Source organism: Hippichthys cyanospilos, chromosome 12 (assembly GCF_059441005.1).
Source record: "Hippichthys cyanospilos isolate Australia breed blue-spotted pipefish chromosome 12, RoL_Hcya_1.0, whole genome shotgun sequence".
NCBI lineage: Eukaryota > Metazoa > Chordata > Actinopteri > Syngnathiformes > Syngnathidae > Hippichthys > Hippichthys cyanospilos.
In genome coordinates, this window is record NC_142380.1 from 18233474 (window position 1) to 18256166 (window position 22693).

General features: G+C 37.6%; 1 protein-coding gene across 2 annotated transcripts in view; it reads left to right on the forward strand.

Moving 5' to 3' along the window:
- Positions 1-477: 477 nt before the first annotated feature.
- Positions 478-22693, forward strand: part of LOC148415204 (disks large-associated protein 1-like) — a 77804-nt gene continuing 55588 nt past the window's right edge. For both annotated transcript variants that reach the window (XM_088429359.1, XM_088429360.1), the window contains exon 1: positions 478-548. The gene's annotated coding sequence lies outside the window, so the exon portion shown is untranslated. The remainder of the gene's footprint in view (positions 549-22693) is intronic.

A 22693-nucleotide genomic window follows, 5' to 3' on the forward strand; every position in this document is an offset into this window, starting at 1 on the left:
TGTATACCTTCATGATTTAATATAAAATAAAATTAAATTAACACAAATTAATGTTTTGTTTTTTTTTTTCCAATTAATAACAAATTATTTAACGGACCCCCTTCAGCCAGGCCATGGATCCTCGGGGGTCCGCGAACCCCACTTTGAGAACCCCTGGTCTATGGACTGTAAAATAACAATTCTTTTTAAACACACACACACACACACACACACACACACACACACACACACAGGCACGCACACGCACGCACGCACGCGCGCGCGCACACACACACACACACAAGCTTGTCCGTCGGGCATACTAGCTTTTATTTTTGTAAGGCAATACCGGAACCACCGGCGGTAATAATGGCGCATTACCTCAGCCACTGACCGCAGGCTTTCGCCACTTCATGCCCACGCATTGACGTTCACACAATCACACAGTCTCTCCCTCACATTCCGCCGGTGACAACGTGAACATCGCCGTGGATACAGGAAAGGACGTGTTTTTGGATGCTAGGTGCTGAGCGATGATGTGAAGAACCGAACGAGGTAAACTCGCCGAGGTAAGCAAGTGGTCAGGCGTTGGCGCGTGAAACATTCAAGTGTGAAGTGTTTTCAACAGCGATGCTGTTGAGAATTAATGACTCACGTCGCGCCGGTAAAGAGAACCTTTTTTTTTTTTTTTTTTAATCCACGGCTTGTGCGTTTTGATAGTCTGTTGGCATCATCAACTCTGAAGCCGCGGCTCGTAAAGCTTCAGCACCATCGGCATCTCCAGCATCACTGTCGCGCTGATGGAGATCCACCGCTACAGCCGTGTGCATTTCCCTCCAGCATTGTCGATATGTCTTATGAAAAATGGTTTAAAATATATCAATTAATATTGACCGCCCCTCAGGACTCAAAACATACTTTGCATGTGGGAGAGATTTTAGAAAGACGGGTGTAGGAAGTGAACAAACCGAAGCTTTAAGATAACGGTTAAAGAGAGTTGCCCAGCTGCTCGGAGCAACATCCCTTCAATAGGTTTTATGTTAAGGTTCAATCAACATCATGTTTGAACGTCTCTACGGCGTTTTGCTGATGGTCACAACCTTAAAATAGGAAAATAACATTGAACAGGTTGTTGCACTGCCACAGTTATTATTATCTCAAGCTCAAATGAAATTCAAGACTCCACTGATGTGAAGTGTGATGTGGTGCAGTCATCCTTGGCTGGATTTGTCCGCCTTATCTTCTTCCGCTTCACTGAGAAGTTGTGAGCTTGAGTCAGATTGTCGCCTGTGGCTGTGGATGAGAGGACAAGAGATCTGTGCATGCTTCTTATTCAAGAGGTCCAACTGTTGATGATAAGTGTGGGCTGAGTGTCAGCTCTGAAAACACTCTTTTTACATGCAGTGCAGTTTTAGGTCCCTACTAAAATCATTGTTATTGTAGTTAACAAAACAGAAGTGCAACAAAAACTAAATTTCCTAAAACAAAAAAGCATCACAATTAATTGAATTTTAATCGCGATCACGATATGGCTTACACGATTAATTAAAGCTGATCCTCTGTGATATTAGCATTTAAAAAGTCAATGCTACATGTCTAATAAAGCACTTTGTCATTATAGCACCAAGGGGGCAATGTTTCCCACGTTGGCGTGACAAAAGCTTCTGCTTTTCTCACCCTGATATATTTACCAGTGTGAAATGATGTTGAATTTCTAAACTGATTCCTAATATATACAGTGCTAAGCTCTCAGTTGAGACCTATTTTGAAAAATCCGATTGGCAAAAAATTTGAATAAATTTAGTTTGAAATGACCGAAAATGATATTTGTCTGTTAATTGATAAAAATTTTGCTTAAAAGTAAATAATGTGCTTGGTTCTAGGCTTCTTATTTTTTAGTGATTTGCACCCAGCAAGTAAGTTAGCTGTGTTGGCCTGTGTCTTTTTGCCATAATTATTATTTACTCTAGTAATTTATTTTAGTTTCTTATTATTATTTGTAAGTACCAAGCCTTGAAGCCTTGTTTATACACTGCTTATTTAAATAAAAGGCAATACATATATATGTTTGACCAAACGATGAATACTGTAATTGTGATGAATTATGATTTCATTATTGACCAAAATAATGTGATTAAGTGATTATTATTTTGGCCATAATCGTGCAGCCCTACATCAATACAAAAGTGTTTTTTAAAGAATCTAGGCCAAGTGTAAAAATTTCACTTATTTCCATCTTTATTTAAAACCTTTTTTCTAATTTTAAAATAAAGTTTCAGCAGCTTTATAGTATATCAAGCTTTGACTGGGAATGTACTATCAACTATTTTAGTAGTTGAATATCTTACTGAAAATGTAATTGAAGCTGAGTACAGTAAGGTAATCCCTAATTTTTTTTTGCGGTTAATGGGGGCCTGAACCACCCCGCGATAAAATAATAAATAACCGAAAGTACCAAATTTCAATAAAAAAATTTACCATTCAAAAATGTAAAAAATGTGTAATTAAATATTTAAATATTTAAATAATTTATTAAATGTGTCATTCATTAAATAAAGGTTTTATTAATTAATTGAAATTGTCATCAATTAAATCAAATATTTATTTAATTAATGTCACATTTAATTAATTCATTAAAGATGTATGCCATTAAATATGGCCTTAATTAAATACATATTTTATTTATTTCATACATTTAAATAAATATTTTGATTAATTAATGAAAAAAATAATTTATTAATGAAATATTTATTTAAGTAATGATATTTTAATTAGCATCTTCGTTTGTGCCAGGTATTACGCTTTGGTATATGTTAGTATTTGCAAAGGTTTTGCATTGGAAAGAACTAATTTGCACCTAATTAAGGTTTTGAACGTATTGAATTGAATAGCATTTGTAACTCAATTGATTCAGTTTACTTAATTGATGTAATTTGCATACATTTTTCTGCATTTATGATAAAAAAGTTGTTTTGACATTTGTTTTGGCCTACTGTTGACCAGAAATTATTATAATTACATTCAAAATGCATTTTACCACAGCAAGAAAATTCATTTTGATAATATTTAGTTTTGTTTGTATTTTTTTCTCAGTTAATAACATCAGTATTGCAGAACTTAGTCTCTCCAAAATATGCCTCCAGCACACCCGCTTCCCTTGTTAGGATAAGTGGCTAAAATGATGGATTGATGGGACGATACCATCTATCCATCCATGTTCTGGAGACGCTTATTCTCATTAGGGTCGCAGGCTTGCTGGTGCCTATCACAGCTGTCCTCGGGGCGACACCTTGAACTGGTTGCCAGACAACTGCAGTGAGAATATTTAGTGAAATAATGTAGTATTCAATTCAATTGGACTGACTGCATGACTCACTGCAATGACAACACTGATTGCATTTTTGATTCGCTACAGGTGAGCAGTTTAATTTCGGCTTCCATTTCATGAATGAGAGAAGTGTTGTCATCTTCACTTTATATGTCAAAAAGATTTTATGGCTCCCAGTGTGTTTTTCGTTTCTCTAGCAGTCTGTCAAAACAACTCTGTAAGTATGGAAGGGTACCAACACCTGACTCAATGAATGACCAACTCTTTTACATTTTTTAGTTCTAGTTAAAAATGCTTGACACCAACAATAGTAACTTGAGATTTTGGACAATTCTCTTTGTTGGGTATTTCTATGAGAGGATATGATTTTAGAAAATCAACTTCTTGGAGCTTTTAACTCTGTTGCAACGTTCATTACTCACCATAAAGATCCCCAAAGTGCTATTGTACTTCCTTGACTTATTGCTGAATGTTCTTGCATTTCGTGCAATTCGTGCATTCTCAGGGACTTCCATTCTCGACTCTATGTAATGTCACAGTAAGGACAAAGGCCGTCGTGCACCCATGTAGAGGAACTACACGCTCACATTATCCAAGGAGCCAATTCTGTGAATGTCAATATGAAACTGGTGGGATTCACTACCTCAAATGCAGTATGTTATTTGATGTAACATAGTGTAGCACAGTGGTGCTCTATGGCGTTATATTTGTGCCACAATTGCGAGCGCGCAAAAAAAAAAACATTTTGAGTTTTGTTGAGCGAGGGAGGGAGGAGTATCGGGAGTGAGAACGAGATGCTGTCGCGAGCGAACAAAAAGAAATTTTGAGCGACCAACTTCTTTTTCTGTGTTCAAAATTCATTGGCGCTCGCTCAAACTCTTATCATTACGCGCTCAATAGTTTTTCTTTCCTGCGCTCAAAATCTGTTTTCGCTCATTCAGTTTTATTTTCTGCGCTCAAAATGATTTTTTTTTCTGCGCTCGCAATTGTGGCACAAATATAACGCCATAGTTCTCAACCTTTTTTAAGGGATGTACCCCCTGTGAAATATTTTTTCAGCCAAGTATCCCTGAACCAGTGCAAAGCATTTTGGCGTTAAAAAAAAAGGCTTTAAAAACATGACATCAGTGTCTTATTTATTAAACAAATAAATCATGAACTGAATTATTATTTGTATATTTATTTTGAAGTAAATAGCTGTTCACAAAAATAAATGATGAACTCAATTATTAAAAATTTATTTGTCCACAAAAAAAAATCATCCACATGAAGTGTAATACTTGTTCTGAAAAAGAAGTAATTATGAATAAGTATTTGTCCACAGAAAAATATTCAACTTAAAAAGTCCTCTTTAAGGATCATATTAGAGATCTGTACATAAAAATAAATCATTAACTTAGCGTGACAAGTTGCATCAAACCATTCTAGTATGGAGAAGAATCTGGGTATTTACGAACGTATATTTTCCTGAAAGATTTAATTAATTCAATAATTATTTGTGAAGGATTTTTGCATGTTTGTTTTTCGTTTTATTTAAAATCTCGAGTACCCCCTGGAGTTCCTTGAAATACCCCCAGGGGTACCTGTACCCCCATTTGAGAACCGCTGGTGGAGTATACCAGCAGTACAACAGGGCATGTGGTTAGTGTTACTTTCTCACAAAGATTTTTAGAACTTGTTTGCAAGTTCTTCCCGTGGTTGTGTGGGTCAACAATTTAAAAAATGTCCGGCATGACCAAAGTACTGTAGCTTCATGTGCCCTATTTGGTTTCATGGTTTCTGTGTAGAGATATTTTATACACATTTAGTCCAGTATGTGGTCAACTATTGATTGAATACTTGGTTGGTTTTGGCATTACACATGGCTTGATTCTAATGGAGAACACTAATAATCATGATGTTGCACTCACACCAACGCAAAGTTAGCGCAATGTAAATTACGAAACATAGCAACACAAATGTGTACAGTGGTAAAAGTTTCTGTCCTTTTCATAAAATTCCTTTTTGAATATGTGGGATAGTACAACTTAATCAAAATCCGTCAGTCGATTCCGTTGATGTGAAAAATGTATGGTTTCCACAGTGTTTTTTTTTTCCTTAAATAATAGAAGGCCGCATAAGCTAAGAGGCCCTGTGGGTACCACGGTTCTATTTGCGTCACCATTTTCTCTTTAAAGCCGATGTCTTGAATAGGTGTATTTTGGTATACTTTGGTGAATTATATATTATCCACTAAAGTGCAGTTCAGCAGAGGCAGTCTTGCATATGATTTTTCTGCCACTCTGAAAGTGGACTTTAGAACGTTCAGTGGCTATGTTTATGTAAGTGAGTTGAAAATGTCATCCATCCATTCATCCATTAGCTACCGCTCATCCAGGGTCAGGTCATGGGGCAGCAGCCGTAGCAGGGAATCTCAGGCTTCCCATTTTCCAGCTGCTTCATCCAGCTCCTCTAGGAGGATCCCCCCTGGATAGGGTATTGCGGACAGTTTCTTCAGAGTGACCTAGTCATCCTCCCAGTGGAACACCTCACCAGGGAGGCGTCCAGGAGGCATCCTAACCAGATGCCCGAGCCTCGTCAGGTGGCTCCTCTTGATGTGAAGGAGAAGTGGCTGGACTCTGAGCTGCTCCCGGATGACCAAGCTTCTCACCCTATACCTAAAGGAGAGGCCCGGCACCCTGCAGAAAAAACCCATCTCTGCTGCTTGTATTTGGGATCAATTTCACGTGTGAACAAGACAGAAATACTGGACATCCTCCACTCAGGGCATTCATTATCTGACCTAACGAAGGCGCTCCACTCTTTTCCGACTGATGGCCATGGTCCAATATTTGTAGGTGCTAATCTTCATTCGAACCACTTCACACACAAACTACTCCAGTGAGAGTTGGAGCTCTCTCCATCAGCACTTTTAAAAACCAGAATTTTGCCAATATTTGGAGTTTAGAAGGGTTAATGACTTCATGTAAACTCAGCCAATGTTACATCCCATACGCATCATTTCTTGTCCTACCTTCACTACATACTTATTTTGATTTAAAAATCACTAGTTTCTTAACCTTGTCATTTCCTTTTTAATTTTTTCTTCAGTCTTGTCTATTTTTCTTCTCATCCTGTTCAGCTGCATGGTCACGCAGAATAAAAGTTCTGTTTTCCCATTTTTGCTGGAAGATTGCGTTTGATCATGGGGATCATTCCTCTTTCAGCCGCTACAGGCTTGTTGAGTTAGGCTCGCGTTTCCCAATATATAAAACCTATTGTACAAGCCCTGGTCTAAGGTGAAATTGTGAGGAGGGTTGAATGGTTCAGTAAACTTGGGCAAATCAACACTGTTTCCATTAAACTCCTTCTATTCAGGGTTGAACACCTATCTTGGGTTCTCCATCTACATCTGCTTCTCAATTACATTTTTGCAAAGGACCCCCCCTTGGAAAGAAAAATTATTTTGCGCCCTCACCCCATTCCACTAGGTGCAGTGACTGTAAATAGGATGATCATAAAAAAATGTATAATACATTTTAGGTATACTTTAGGTATGCACTCATATGCGGCTTTATCCATCCAAGAAGGTCAGCCAAGCCTGGGCGCTCACTCAGAATTTATTTAAAAAATATAGACAGACAATTTGTAACATGATTAAAAAGTGTTAGCAATGCCTATCTTTAATCTAAATTTATTTCGACAACATTTTGCCATGTCTACCTCTTGTTTTCATCTGTATGTTTTATTAAATTAGTGTCAGTGCTATGAAATTCAATAGTCAGCACAAAATATCTGCCAACCGACAGTGACAATGTCAAGGACATTACTATTACTGATGAAGCTTGGCTCAAGCCTCTCCCCAACTGAGAGACATGTACTATCTGCATCAGCATTGGTTTATCTCATATTTTATCATCAATCTCACAATATGTTGTCTGAGTTTGCAATCCGATGTTTATACAAATAATATTCTGGCATAGTTTTAGAAAAACAAATGGGACAGATGCAGCTGCTGAGAGACGCAATTTAAATCCTGCTTTGCCATATTTAAGGTTAAAAAGAATATGGTGTTCCCTTGCTTACTTAACATTGCTTTCTTCCTCCTATAATACTCCTATAGTACTATATATATATATATATATATATATATATATATATATATATATATATATATATATATATATATATATATATATATGCTAAATAATGAAAATATGTCATGCAAAGAAGATTAATAATAATTAAAACACTTTTTAATTATTACTATTATTACTAATTACTAAATTACGATATTAAAATACTTACATTAAAAACTAACAATCATATTAATTTTAACAGTTGACAATATGAATGCAGTTCATTTGTTTGCCTGGAGATGGTTCTGGTGTGTTGGTGATGAGTTTTTTTGATTATTCTGACCATGTAAGCTTAATTTGGAGTCATGTGAAGTGCTTCCTGTGTGATTTCATTGCTAAAGTGCTAACAACGTGCTAACAATGTGGTATGTTTGGTGTTGGGCAAGTTACTTCAAAACTGTAATGCATTATTCATCACTTATTACTGTCATTTCAAAGTAACAAGTTATTATACAATATTACTGTATTTGAAATGTATTGCATTACTCTAATTAATTACTAATTATGTAGTTATTCTCCCTTTCATTACTTATGACCATAATTTGCAATTTTAAATGTAGCGCATTACGCTCATTACACAACCAGTGAAAAGTTGGCTTAAGCCAAAAAACAGTATAAATAATTTAATCTGCATTCTATTGTAAACCTTTAAAGACAAGATTTTGTATTTTGATCCCTTTATTACTTTGCTCACAGCATGGTGATGCATTGTTTCTACTGTAGGCAAAAACAGTTAGTGCATTTCACAGTTTCACTGTTAATATTCAAGTTCAAGTTCAGTCGGCTAAGTTAAGGACAGATGTTTCAAAAATAGATGGGTTCGGTGGGGCTAAGGTTAACAGCTCACCAACATCATTGTTATTGTGTTTCTCAATTGTATTTAGCCAAGTCCTTCCCTAGGAAAGAGAACACCCCACCCCTGTTAGAGTTGTGTTTTCTTTGTTGGAATGTTGTCATTTATGCTAATATGCCCATAATTTGTCATTTGTTGACCCCTTGTAGATAACGTGTTAGCGAATGTTAGTTTTTAGCTTCAAGATGTTATATAGTGTTGCCTTACAATGTATGTGTTTATCTTGTAAGAGTTTTCTTTTGTGCTAGGTTTTTCCTTTTGGAAAATGGTGGCATATGCAAATGATTTTGCATTGATAATCAAACTCGTTTGCATCTAATTAACATTTTATATTGAATAGAAAGGGCAGTCATGTTTGGCTTCGATTATTTTTTTTAATTTTGTTTCTGCAAACATTTGCAATGGGGGTCCTTGGAAAATTTGCTTTCTAAAAAGGGTTCCTGACTCTAAAAAGAGAACCCCTGATCTAGACTGGATTACTTTATTAAATCAAACGCTTTTTTTTCCTGAAGATTTCATTCACTTCAATTGAGAAATGTCCCATTGAAAAAAAGTTAAAAAAAAAAAAAAAAGCTTAGCAATGCTTCTAAGGACATATGTTCTATTGTCAGTCCACTCAGAAATGCTTTGAAGCAGAATGCCATTTTTTCAGATGATACATATTCATTCAAAAACCATGCAAACTCATCTGGTGCTGCATCTGATTCATTTGGCATCTGCTAGATTATTTCCTGTTTGCGAAGAAGACTTACTTGTTTGCCAGGAGACAGAATGCAGCTTTTCCATTTGAGCTGACATTTGGAGCTACTGCGTACGTCTTGAAGAGTTACCGCTAGCCTACAGTGATAACAATATTGTGTTGCATGAAATGGGATTACAGAACTGTGCATGATTGTGAAGAGGCTGTAGAGTGGTTGTTTTACGCATGGTATTTAATGCTGTGCTACACACCTTGGAGGCTCTTACGAGCTCAGTTCACAAAGCCATAAACACGCCTCCGGTTGCGATGCCACATTTTATCTACTGCAAGTTTTCCTCTGGCATATACTGTTAATATGTGTAAGTCATTTTTCTTCACCGTAAACAATGTGGTAGTTCCTCCTATATAACGGTTTTGCATAACCTATACTATTTTCTTGTTTGTTTGTTTGTTTTTACTGCACGGAGATAAAGATTTGAAGTGAATTGAACAAAAAAAGAAAAAAAAATGACCACCTCAGAATTTAATAGGCGTAATGTAGCTTGTATGGAAACGAGCACTGGAGGTTTTTTGTTCAGTGGCATACTGATCTGCATTGTGTTAGCTAACAGCCAATCAAAGTGATCACCATTTTGCTTATAGCAAATGGTGGCATATTCTTTCTATTTGTATATAAAAAGCACAATGAAAAAAACAACTCTTATTTCTTCTGAACTTTTACTTCTTAGGTTTTTTCTTACTTGTATGGTGAATATACGTTCCATATTTTAACTCCTAACCTTTTTTTTTTTTTCAATAAAATTGCATTTTCATAACCACATTAAAAGGTTGTACCTTGAAGATGGCTAGAAATAAAAAAAGAATTCTGTAAATTTTCTAGATGCATTTTAGCTAACTTGATGCTTAAGTGGTTAAGGTGAATAATATTTAGTCATGGTTTTGTATTTTAAGCCAGGGGAGGGACAACAATGTTTTAATGGATTTTCATGATCATTAATCCCTGAGAAAGAAGAAGAAAAAAAAACAAAACATTTCAGGTTGGAGCACCGAAATATCAATTGTACACAATCAAAATAGTTTTTATGTAGGAGAGCTTGTGTACCACTTCTGGGGTCATTACTGTAAATTAGAAATATGAACCAGTGGCTAAGTTCGACTATTTAAGTGGTACAGTATATATATTTTCCAGTGATCCTAGGAAGGATCACTGGCTTGCTGGTGCCTATTCCAGCTGTTTACAGGTAGCAAGCGAGGGACAGACACCCTGAACTGTTTGCCAGCCAATTGCAGGGCACACAGGGATCAACAACTATTCATCCACCCAATCATACCTTGGGAAAATTCAGGGTGTACAATACATCTACTATGCATCTTTTTGGAATGTAGGAGGAAGCCAGAGAGAACCCACTCCAGTTCAGGGAGAACATGCAAACTCCACCCAGGAAGGCCTGAGTGAGCTGGGTTTGAACAGGAAACTCTAAACTATTCAGCTGGCATGATGGCATCTGTTCTCTATATTAAACACTAATTGACTCTATGTCTATCAGGTGTTTAATTCATTTTAGCGAATAAAAATGCAAATTAAGGACACTGTGCAAGATTTAGTGACATCCTGTTGTTAACAAAGGGAAATGCAATGATTTTTAACGTGTTTACAGTGTTTGCAGAAGTACCTGGCAATGTTGAATTGGCTGTCATAGTGGAGCTGTTATATCTAAGGAATAAATTAAAGAGGTGAAGGGAGAGGTTTTATTTTGTCATGCCATTTTGGGCAGTGGCAGCAATGTCTCTCTTTGCTGCTCCAAGTAAGCAGCTCACTCACTCCTTGCTGGTGCCTATCCCAGCTATCTACAAGTAGCAAGCGGGGGACAGACACCCTGAACTGTTAGCCAGCAAATTGCAGGGCACACAGATTTAGTACCGCATACCCAATTGACCTGGGTCAATTGGATCTGTCATTCACACTGCCGTCAAAAGATCAGATACAGGTCAAATAGTGGCAAAAAAAAACAAAAAAAATCATAAACATAATTAATTAATTTATTAATAAAACATATAAGTTGTTGCACACTAATGTGTTTTTCATCATTGCGTTCATTCTACAATCTAGCAGTGTGGATGTAATTAAAATAAACATTTCAAGCAATCAGTGTCCCAAATTATCGAAATGATGAGAAAAGATAGGTGTCAAATTCTATGATTCACGCGTCTTTCACAGTCATCTGGTCATTTCGGTCCCAACTCCTTCACACATCCCACCACTGAGCTGTTCCCTTATCTGTCTGTCTATTGTCAGCTCCCCAGAAACTGACAAACACAAAATTTAATTTTGTGTGCAGCATCACAGCTCTACGCACAAGGCACTAAGATTGAGAAAATCAGGCACTGTGAAAAGGAGAGAGGTAAGGAAAGGCAGAGAGAAGAAGCAGGTGCCCACGCACTTCTTCTTATTCCTGTGCTATGACGGCTAGGTTGAATCACATCAGTCAGTGGGCTAGCAGATTAGGTGGAATAAAACACAGATTTTGGCTCGCAGTAATTCTTGGGGGATAAATTAAGATTTTACACATAGTGGGGGGGGGGGGGGGGGGGGGATCAAAGACAATGGCAAAGAAGATGTCAATGGACGCATCCATTAGTCATTTTCAGTAAGGCTCTCCCTTTCTTTAAAATGATTTTTCAGCTTGTGTTGTCACCTTTAAACGCTACCCTGCTTGATAACATCTTCGTTTTCAGAAATCCAGTTATGTTACCAATCGTAAATTAATTTTTCAATCAATTTAGAAACAGCAAATTGGCTGCAACCAGTTCAAGGTGTCACCACTCCTACTGCCCGAAGACAGCTGGGATAGGCACCAGCATGCAACTCTAGTGAGAATGAGTGGCTATAGAAAATGGAACTGTATGTTTTTGGAGGGATGCAAGTATAACAGATTATTGGCATGATTTGTTTTGTAGCGCTCATAAAAAGATGTTGCAAGTGACATATGTGAAGTAAAATGGAAGGAGTACCCTTCTGATATTCCTGCTGTATTGAGTGGCGATAAGTTCAGGGTGTATTACCCTACCAGAATAGGCCCCAGAAAGCCTGCGACCTGTGTGAGGATAAGTGGTACAGAAAATGAAAAGATGTGATATAACAGTTGGCATGTGTCTTCTCCAAGTGTCATATGCACAGATCTGCACTCTACTTGACAAGTGCAATGACAAGTCTAATTTAACAGCATTGCAATTCTTCAGGGCTTGAGCTCAAGTATCAACCCCCATAGCTTCAGCAACTGTAACGCAAAGCCATACTTACATTGCCAAATCACATTATAAGCGTGAGCACTGTAGAAGAGCATGTGCATAACACTGGACCACCCCCACAAAGTCAGATGCTCTCAGGGGGATGATTAAAAAAGGGAAATGTTCTTAATTACTCTTCTTTGGTCCAAATACCCCAGAGATATTTGGACAAAAAACAGATCACAGATTTTTTTCAGGTAAGTCAATGACTCTTGTAACAAGCCTGCTATATATTTTTAGTCAAGTCTGATTTCATGAAATCCCGTTTGCCTTTTAAATAGTTTTGCCTTTTAAATGGTTGGGCAATTGGGGTGTTTGAACACCCCAATACAAAAAAACACTTTATAGGGTTAATCATACAACTGGTTCAATGAGACAGTAAAGTATCTGGAAAGAGGGAGAGACAAAAATTGCAATACAAAAATTACATGCATGAAAAAAAAAAAAAATTGGGACGTTCAAACACCCCACGGAATCAACGCAGGGATAAAGATGGAACAGCAGCCTATTGACCAGAAGATGTTATTAGAGGGAAATGTACTCAACACATAGTACTGTGGTGAGCTTCACAGTTCGTTAGAGAAACAAACACTGTGACGAACTGTCACAAAGCAGAAAGATGTCAGGCAGACGGTGTGAGATGATTATAAGTTTCAAACAGTCTTTGGGATATTTAGAGCACAATAAATGAAGATGGGAAAATGTCTCCAACATCATTATCCGTCCAACCATTACTGGCTGTGTTAAGTTTACTTCCACTGTCTTTTATATATACATACTGTATACAGTAAGTATTCTCAGAATCAGAATCGCCTTTATTGTCATTGTATAGCATACAACGAAATTTGGGTGCTACTTCTTAGTGCATTTCGTTAAAAAACAGAATAAATAGAGTAAAATATAACAGTATATAAATACAATGTTTAAAACACACACAACAACAGCATATGTAGTGGTAGTTTGGTCTGAGGCTTTTCTCGCACGCAGTACACATATTGCACATGGATGAATGGCTCAGAGTAAGAATCCTATTTGCGTTGCCCAATTTTTCCACATAATGTAATTTCTTTATGTGGGAAACAACGGTGCCTGCGTGAACATTCATGTATGTTAACAAAATACAGTACACGTGTAACAACAGGAGCAATAAAATGCAAAAATATATTGTACAAAATCTCTTTACCAAACAAAAACTACAATATTTAGTGCTGTGTATGAGCTGGAAAATGCAAAAGCATGGTCCAAAAGATGGATTGTTTATAAAACAATGCGATTTAACAAGGCTTGCTGACGCCTATCTCAGCTGGCTTCGGGCAGTAGGCGGGGGACACCCTGAGCTGGTTGCCAGCCAATCGCAGGGCACACAGAGACAAACGACCAATCACGCGCCCAATCACACCTAAGGACATTTTTAGTATGTCCAATTCACCTACCATGCATGTTTTTGGAGAGTGGGAGGAAGTGGAGTGCCCGGAGAGAACCCACGCGGGCTCGGGGAGAACATGCAAACTCCACACAGGAAGGCCGGAGCCAGGTGGATTTGAACCGGGACCTTTGAACTGTGAGGCGGACGTGCTATATATACACATATATATATATATATATATATATATATATATATATATATATATATATATATATATATATATATATATATATATATATATATATATATATATATATATATACACATATATGTATACAGTGGGCCCGGAGTTACGAGATTAATCTGTTCCGCGGTTGGGCTCGTAAGACAAATTTGCCATATGGTGGACAATCCATACCTATGTTAAATAGCTAATACGTTTAGAACCCCAGGTAAAAACATCAACATTGTACATTCATATTAAAAATTGGTTCCAAAATAGTATAGTAAGTGCTATGTATATACAATGTAAATGTATACAATCAGAAAACATGAATAAAAAATATAGAAAAGATTTATTTACCTTTGAGTGCTTGTTATGCCCAAATTCCCTAATTATCTCCAGCATCGTTTCCATATAAATCATTTTCTTACTTCTCTCTTTAACATTACTAGCAATCTTGGGACCCAAGGCTAACCAATTCAAGTTTGAATCAAGCAGTAAAATATACTATAAATCTGGTTTTGTAACCACCCACAATAGAACAAAGCTTTACCATTTCACCATTTTGAAACGAGTGAGGCCGACCAATAGCAGATCAGCATCTTTGTGAAGAGACGCCGAACAATAACAGACCAGCATTGTAGTGACGTAATCCGTAACACATATAGACATATGAGCGCGGAGTAACTCCAGTATCGTAAGGCGAAATGGTGTAAAGAGGGGACAAAAAAAAAACGCCCCGGTTTTCGTCGTAAGGTGAAAAAAACTTATAACAGGGATGTCGTAAACCGGGGGTCCACTGTACATATATATATATATATATATATATATATATATATATATATATATATATATATATATATAAAAACTCCCTTAACTGTGAGGTGGGCGTGCCAACCACTCATCCACTGAGCGAGCTGCCTCATTTTTAACAAAATTGCAATTATAGCATAAGAATGTGCAGTGCCTTCTTACTTTTGAATTTTTAGTATTTTGTAAGATAGTCACTGAAATTACAAATTTATCAATAATAAGATGATATACAGTATGTACAAGGAATGCTTAGAAATGCATCAATGAAAAAAAAATAACAATTTTGTGGTGTTTAGGGTGAAAAATCAATGTTTTAAAAGCTTAAAAAATTTGGCTTTATGATTGGGCCTCTTCATTAAAGACATTCAATTCAATAGATCTGAAGGGATCTCCAGCAGACATACAGTGTAATGGTGAACAAACTCATTAAACAAAGTATGTGTTTTGCCTCTCAGTGCTTCATCAGGCTACTAATGTCACATTAGTCTTGATGAAGAATACTTTTATATTAGAAATACATTCATATATTTTTTTTATGTGTCGATATGGCAATTCCCTGTTATGAATGTAAATGTGTATAAAGCAGTCAACCTCCAGGGTTGGTATCCAACTGCAGTGTGACTCAAAGCCTTTTTGTTCACCAGCTTTCATTTAGCCTAAAATAACTTGATCCCAGTCCTTTTTTTTCTCCTCCTCACGCCTACACACAGTATCAATGCAGCAGTCTGGTACATGTGGCTCTTAATGGAAAGATAAAGGCACAAGATATATTGGGAGCTGTTCAGCTACTTTTTAAACCCTATTTTTTTTCAGACTCATTTTCAATCACCAACAACATGATGACTTCAGTTAGAGACCTGATTGTTAAAGATTGTTAGTATCTTATTACAAAAATCACAGCTCACATCCTAGTTACTTCCGTAACACTGATTGTTCGGCATGTTTTGAAAAATCATCTGTCACAATGTTCAAACTGCCTGAAAATTATGGAGGACTGAATGTACCAAAATTCAGTCAATAAACCATTTGATCATTAATCAAAAGTGTCACTGATTAAATAAAAATTTAATCATTGATTAAATGTGTTAATTAATGAATGAAAACTTAATTTAAATAATGACAATTAATTAATGAAACATTTATTTAATTAATGACACTATTACACGGCGCTTCATGCATTCATTTTGTCTTGTCTTGTTTGATGGGCGGGTCCTAAGATCTGATTGGTTACCCTGCTCTGTCTTTCTTGAAGAGCAGGATAACTAAAAAGGTGTTAGGACCTGCCTTAGTTTGAAGAGCAGCCTAACTAACCTAATCCACCCTTCATGCAGTGGTCCACCCATTGACCAAGTAAATTTTGTTTTTTCATCCTTCCCCTAGGTCGTACAATTAAAAAAAAAACACTGTCCCTGCTATGCCAATGACATACAACCCTCTTTGAATCCTAAAGAGATCAGTCAGTTGAACAATCTTCAAGAATTGGATGACAGCTAATTTCCGTCTTCTTAAAACTTGTTGAGGTAGATGTCTGACTCACATTGAGTCTTGGTTCTGCTTGAGCTTTCTTCCCAAGAGGGAGTTTATCTGTTTTGGGGTTCAATGGGGTCCAGTTAAGGCTCAATTAATCTTTTTTTAAGTGAGGAATGTGGTCTTTGGCATGCTACATATGTAAAGTGAGACAACTTGTTGTTTGGCACAAAATAATTAACACTGAATTGAATCATATTTCCATACACTGCTAGATACACAATCATAAATGACTATCAAATTTGTCACACAGTTCTAAATCTGCAGCCATTTCCAAACTGGCACTGTTACACCAACTGTTCGTTGGTTAGAAGTGACCTTATGACACCATGCCGAAGTGAATTGAATTGTAACTATCTTTATTGATACCTTATCTTCGCAGAGTTTGTTTTAAAAGAAGAATATTTCTGTTTCAAAAATATACAAAGAAGCAAAAAAGAGCCAGTCATTTCAATGGCTCTTTTTAGTCAACGGTGGCACGGCTCGAAACGGCAGGGCGAATGGCTGGCGTGAACGCGAGGATGGTGCACCCAGACGCAGGGAGGTGCTGAGACAGGGAATGCATGTACTGACCCATATTTATTGTTCGAAGGGCAGGCAGGAACAAAAGCGGGAAAACAGAATGGCAACAACACAAGCGAACTGGCGAAACAGAAAGAAAAAAAAACACAAACGGGCATGCTTGTACGGAGACAAAGGAAGAGACGAAACTGAGACTGATATGCTACTGGTGACATGCAACTAGGACAATGATCTGACAGTTGACTGTAACTTGCTGGGACTAAAATAGACAGGAATAGGCAAAGACGAAACAGCTGGATGGAACGAGAGTTTGGGACCGCTGATTGGCTGACACACGGGGCTGAAACACACGGGCACCAGGTGGAACAATACAAGAAAACAAGACATGAGAACAAAAGAAACCCGCAACTTGAAACACAAAGAACCCCCAAAACAGAAAACCCACAACAGAAACATAAAAAATGGTTCATGAATGAGCAGTTCCTTTCAAAGAGCCAAAAGTTCCATCTCTAAACCCTGTATTTTTGTTAAACTCAAAAGGAAATTTTTGTGAAGTTGCTCTGTTTTCTAACAATTTCATTTAATTATCTAATGGATTTGTCTGTCAAGCAGCCAAGTAACCTGATAGTTCACAACAGTAATTGCCCATTTTTAATTAACAATTTTGTGTCGCTCAAAGATTGTTGGCAAGGGAGTTTGTCAAAGAAATGGTATAGATGAACTTGTTAAAATCCCTTTCCGTGTATCGCAGTGTAATTCATGAAAGGGCGGGGGGGACTACCACTTGTACAGAAGGAAATAACTGAACCAAGAGACTAAGACAAGAGAAAGAATCAAATCTAATGAGAGAGTGTTGCTTTGAGTTGCATCTATCAGTGTACTACAGATCTGGCTGTTAAACAGTGCTTCCTAGTAGAGCTGACGATAACTCAATTGGTGATATATTGTGGTTTTAGAAGTCATGGTTATTTAAAACGGTCCAAGTCTGTCCAAACCAGAAAGTTCTATCGTTGTTTTTTTTTTTTTTTTTTTTCCCCCGTGTCATCTACCTTAATGGGTAGCTGCAAACATTGCTCTCTTTGTGTATCATACGTAAGTCCTCCTCTGCTGCTGCAGTTTACAGTGGGCCCCCATGTTACGAACTTAATTCGTTCAGCAGCTACGCTCGTAACTCGAACTGCTCGTATGACAGGCAATCCAAACCTATGTTAATTAGTGAATGCGTGCAACGCGTGCAAAAACCTTTGGTAAAAACATCACGACTTCATGCACATAATAAAAATTAGTAACATAATCATACAACATAATTTAACTGTACAGTTAAATTAAGTAACATAAATATACAAAATATACAAAGGAAAAATGACATTTACCTTTAGGGCGACGTGACTTGAGCTGGGTGGAGGTGGAGGGGAGCAGAGACCAACCCGCAGAATTTATTGATTTAGTTTCTTAAACGAGAACATATCACCGGCGATTTCCTTCTCTTTAATCCATAACAGAAGAAGTCTCTCCATTTTGTTGTTGACCGCGGTCCGTCCCCCAGCAAGGAAAGTCTTGCCCTTAGAAGATTGCCAAACTCACGAGCAAGGTTAACTATGCGTGTGCCTCCTTCGTATTTTTTTTTTATTATCTCCTGCTTGGTTTCTATTGCTATCATCCTCTTGCTTCTTCCTTTACCGCCACTAGCAATTTTAGAAGCCATGTCTAACAGATAAAGTTTGCAAAGTCTTCACAACATTCCTTCCTTCCATTTTTGACTCATTTTCTCTCCTTCCTTCCATTCCGACCAGCTGTGCCATCAAGCTAGATGAAGGTGTTCGACCAATAGCATATCGGCATCTCCGTGTCTGACACCGTGACTGACACCGTGACTGAAACAGTGACTGTGACATTGTAAGAGCAATAGCATATCAGCGAGAACGTGACATGCGTGCGTGAGCAGTTGATCTCGTTGCTGTAGTGAAGCGAAATCAATTGTATGGACACAATGACCGGCAACACGTGCAAGAATCTAAGGAAAACTATCACGATTTTATACACATATTAAAAACTAGTAACATAATCTACTGTGCAGTTAAGTTAAATGACGTAAACATTCAAAGAAAAAATGACATTTATTTTGGGGAGACGTGACTTGAGCTGGGTGGAGGCGGAAGGGAGCAGAGACCAACCCGCAGAATTTATTTATATACTCAAACTAGAACATATCACCGGCGATTTCCTTCTCTTTCATCCAGAATAGAAGAAGCCTCTCCATTTTGTTGTCGATCGAGATCCGTCCCCCGGCAAGGAAAGTCTTGCCCTTAAAAGATTGCCGAGTGGTTACGGCCATACTCACTAGCAAGGTTAACTATGCGTGCGCCTCCTTCGTATTTTTTTTATTATCTCCTGCATGGTTTCTATTGTCATCATCCTCTTACTTCTTGCTTTACCGCCACTTGCAATTTTAGAAGCCATGTCTATCAGATAAAGTTTGCAAAGTCTTCACAACATTCCTTCCTTCCATTTTTGACTCATTTTCTCTCCTTCCTTCCATTCCGACCAGCTGTGCCATCAAGCTAGATAAAGGCGTTCGGCCAATAGCATATCGGCATTTCTGTGATTGACGTGACGCCGGCCAATAGCATATCCGCATCTCCGTGAGTGAGACCGGGACTGTGACCTGAATCGACCGATAGCATATCGGCATCTCCGTGACTGACACCGTGACTGAGACAGTGACTGTGACATTTTAAGAGCAATAGCGTTCGGTGGAAACGTGACAAGTGGGATCACTGAAATAGTTGTTGCAACAAAGCGAAATTGATTGTATGAACATGTTGACCAGCATGCCGGATTGTTCGTAAGACGAAAGGTTTGTGCGTATGAGGGGGACAAAAAAATGCCGCGGTCCACGCTCGCAAGTCCAAATGTTCGTAAATGAGGGCGTTCGTAAACCGGGGGTCCACTGTATTTTCTTTTTTTGTCGTTTATGGCTCACTACCACAGGTAAAGTGTATCAATGAATACTAATATGTGGATTCTGTCACTTCACATTGACTATTTCCCTACTACACATGTATGCACGCACGTACACACAAACAAGCTTGCATACGCTCTTGTCCTGTGGCAAGCGAATGGGATCATACTGTACTGGTGTTACTAGGTGCAAAATGCGGCATTCCAAATGCAGAGCGGCATAACTAAAAAAGAAAAGCGTATTTGGTGTCGTAAGATATTCTTCCGCTTGCCGTAGTGCAAAAGCGGGCAATAATCCGAGTGGCAAGAAAATTCCTGACTGACAGGAAGATTGCTTGTGTGTACGTATGTGTGTGCGTGCGTGGGGAAATAGTCAATACAAAATGACAGAGTCCATATTTTACTATTAATTGATACATATAATAGTTGAATGATTGATAATTTTTTAAGATATTGTTACTTATACTAATTAAGTGCCCATATTTCAGTTAAAATAGGTTGTGTTCAATCAGAAAGAATTCATGTAAATCTTTATTGGTGAGCACCACCCGTTTTGCTCACCAAAGGTTTGTTTCAATTTTATTAACTTTTTTTTAATTTAGCATGGTAAATGATTATTTTAACAAATGCTGTGTTATATTTTTTGTTTAAAAATAAGTTTTTATAATGGAGAAAAATGGCAATGTACCATAAAAGATTTTGAAACCATACCCTGATATTTTTGCCCAAGGTTATCGTACTGTCAGAATCTGATATTGTTGTCCCATGCCTGCTAAAGTGTATTCTTATATATTGTGATACAGGAAAGGCATATTGCGACAAGTATTGTGGTATATTGAAAAATGTTTGTTAAAAAAAAATTAAAAAGCATCTAAGGCACATTTATTAACAATGACTGAAACAAATTTTGAATAGAACCACTCTGCAACACATGCCTCTTACTTTGCACCATTTCCTACTCTTCTTTTCCTGCCCTTTTTGCTCTTCAACCATAAACGAAACAGATCTGTGGTGTTACTCGCATTGGTGAAAAAAAATACGACAAAAACCAAGGAGAAATCTATTGTTGTTTGTTAAATAATGTGAAACCTCGAGATATGGTCGCTTCTATATAGTTTTTTTTCTTCATATTACGAAAATTAGTTAGCATATAAAAGAAACAAAATGAAACATGCACTTTGAATTAAATGCAACATGAGATCCTACTGCTCATTAAAATGGCTGCTTGGATATTATTGCGCTTCTCGGGAAGACAAACAGATGAACTTACTACAGATGACATGAACACTGTGCGGAAGCCCGAGATGTGACTATGACGTTGAAATCAAATGTTATCTTCGTATCATAAAGTTTTCTTTTTCTGGTGTTTGTCTTCCTCCTCTGCCAACACTTTTGAGGTGGAAGATCCTTTAATTGAAAGGTCATGTATTGTAACAATTAATTACTGTATGGTATTTTTTTTCTTTTGCTACTATTAAAAAGGAAATAATTTTAGATATATTTATACAATTTATCATAGATAATGATTTTATTTACAGTCAGCGCGGCAAGTGGGGGGGGTGAAATGTTTTTCTTTTCTTGTGCGGCCATCGCAAACATGACAAAGAAACACTGTATTAAACAGATCAAATTAAACTAGCCTTGCACTGGCAAGAAATTGAAGATGTGCCTGTTTGTTGCCTGTCGACCAAATTGAGGCACTGCACATGAGTCATGTACTTGTATCTTTTTTTCTTAATCTATACATCTGTCTATACAGCAGTCAAGACATCCAAGGAGTAGTACTGACGATCCTTTCTCAAGGTTAATGCAAGACAGACTGGGTGGCAAGGCCAAATTTGCTATCTCCATGGCCAGATTCCTTGTATCCCCAAGTCGACTCGCCAAGGCTCGCCGAGGCCAAGCTGGTTTTCAATTCTGTGAACTGATTGGTCAAAAATGTAACTTTCAGGAAGTTATCCAGCCTGTTACATCTTGTGTAAAAACGAGAAGAGAAATTGTTAAAAATAACATGTTGCCTACAGTATAGCATGATTGTGGCAGTGTAATGGTCTGTGGCCGCTGTGCTTTGTCAGGAACAGGACAACTCAGCTGTAATCAATGTAAATTTTAATGGTATTGTTTACCAGAATATCCTCATATTAAAGCTTTCTTGGATCAACGCAGCAGGAGAATAAAACACATCAGCAAGTCCACCTCAGAATCCAGTGGCGGGCCGTGACTTTCACACGTACGCCTTCTTTGATGTCAGACTCTCGAATCAATAGCCCTCATGAGCACACATACACATTACTGGGCTACACAGGCTATTTTCCGGAGCTTTTAAACATCAGCAAACCCGCATCAGTCGTTAAAACTTGTCATTACACGTGATGCTTTCAAAACCTAAAAAAAAAAATAGTAATGTAAAATAAATTAGTCCAAATTACAAAATCGCAGTTTAATATAAGAAGAACATCATTTAATTTCTTTAATATTAATTGAATATGAATGAAATAAAATAACACAAACATTAAAAATGAAAGAATAAATAAAGAAAAGTCTTGCACTCACCAAAACAAACGGCAGTCACAATCGATTAGTCTTTTCAATAATTTTCTTGACCTCTTCATGCTCTTTCTCTTGGTACTCAGATGAACAGTAAATCCACTCGGGTGTCCCAACAAGTTTTTAATAGCACCGTAGTGCGTATGTCCAGCCATGCTTTGGTGTCTCGTTGCTGCCTACTGCAAATCCAGTGTAGCTCCAAACATCAAATTGATCTTTTGCAAGCAAAAAGCATTGCGAGCAGAACTATTTGCCAGGGTTAGCTCTCTCTCGCCCCTGGTAGCCCAAAAATGGCCAAGTCGGGACAGGTTAGCTAATAGCTACGCTACGCCTCGAGCCAAAGCCAACAACCGCATAGCTTGCTTGTTGAGCAATGCATTGCCTTCCTGCAGTGAACATCCACTCACTTTATGTTCAACGTGAGGCCTCTAGATGACGATCTTTTTGACTCGATTTGCTATTACAGTT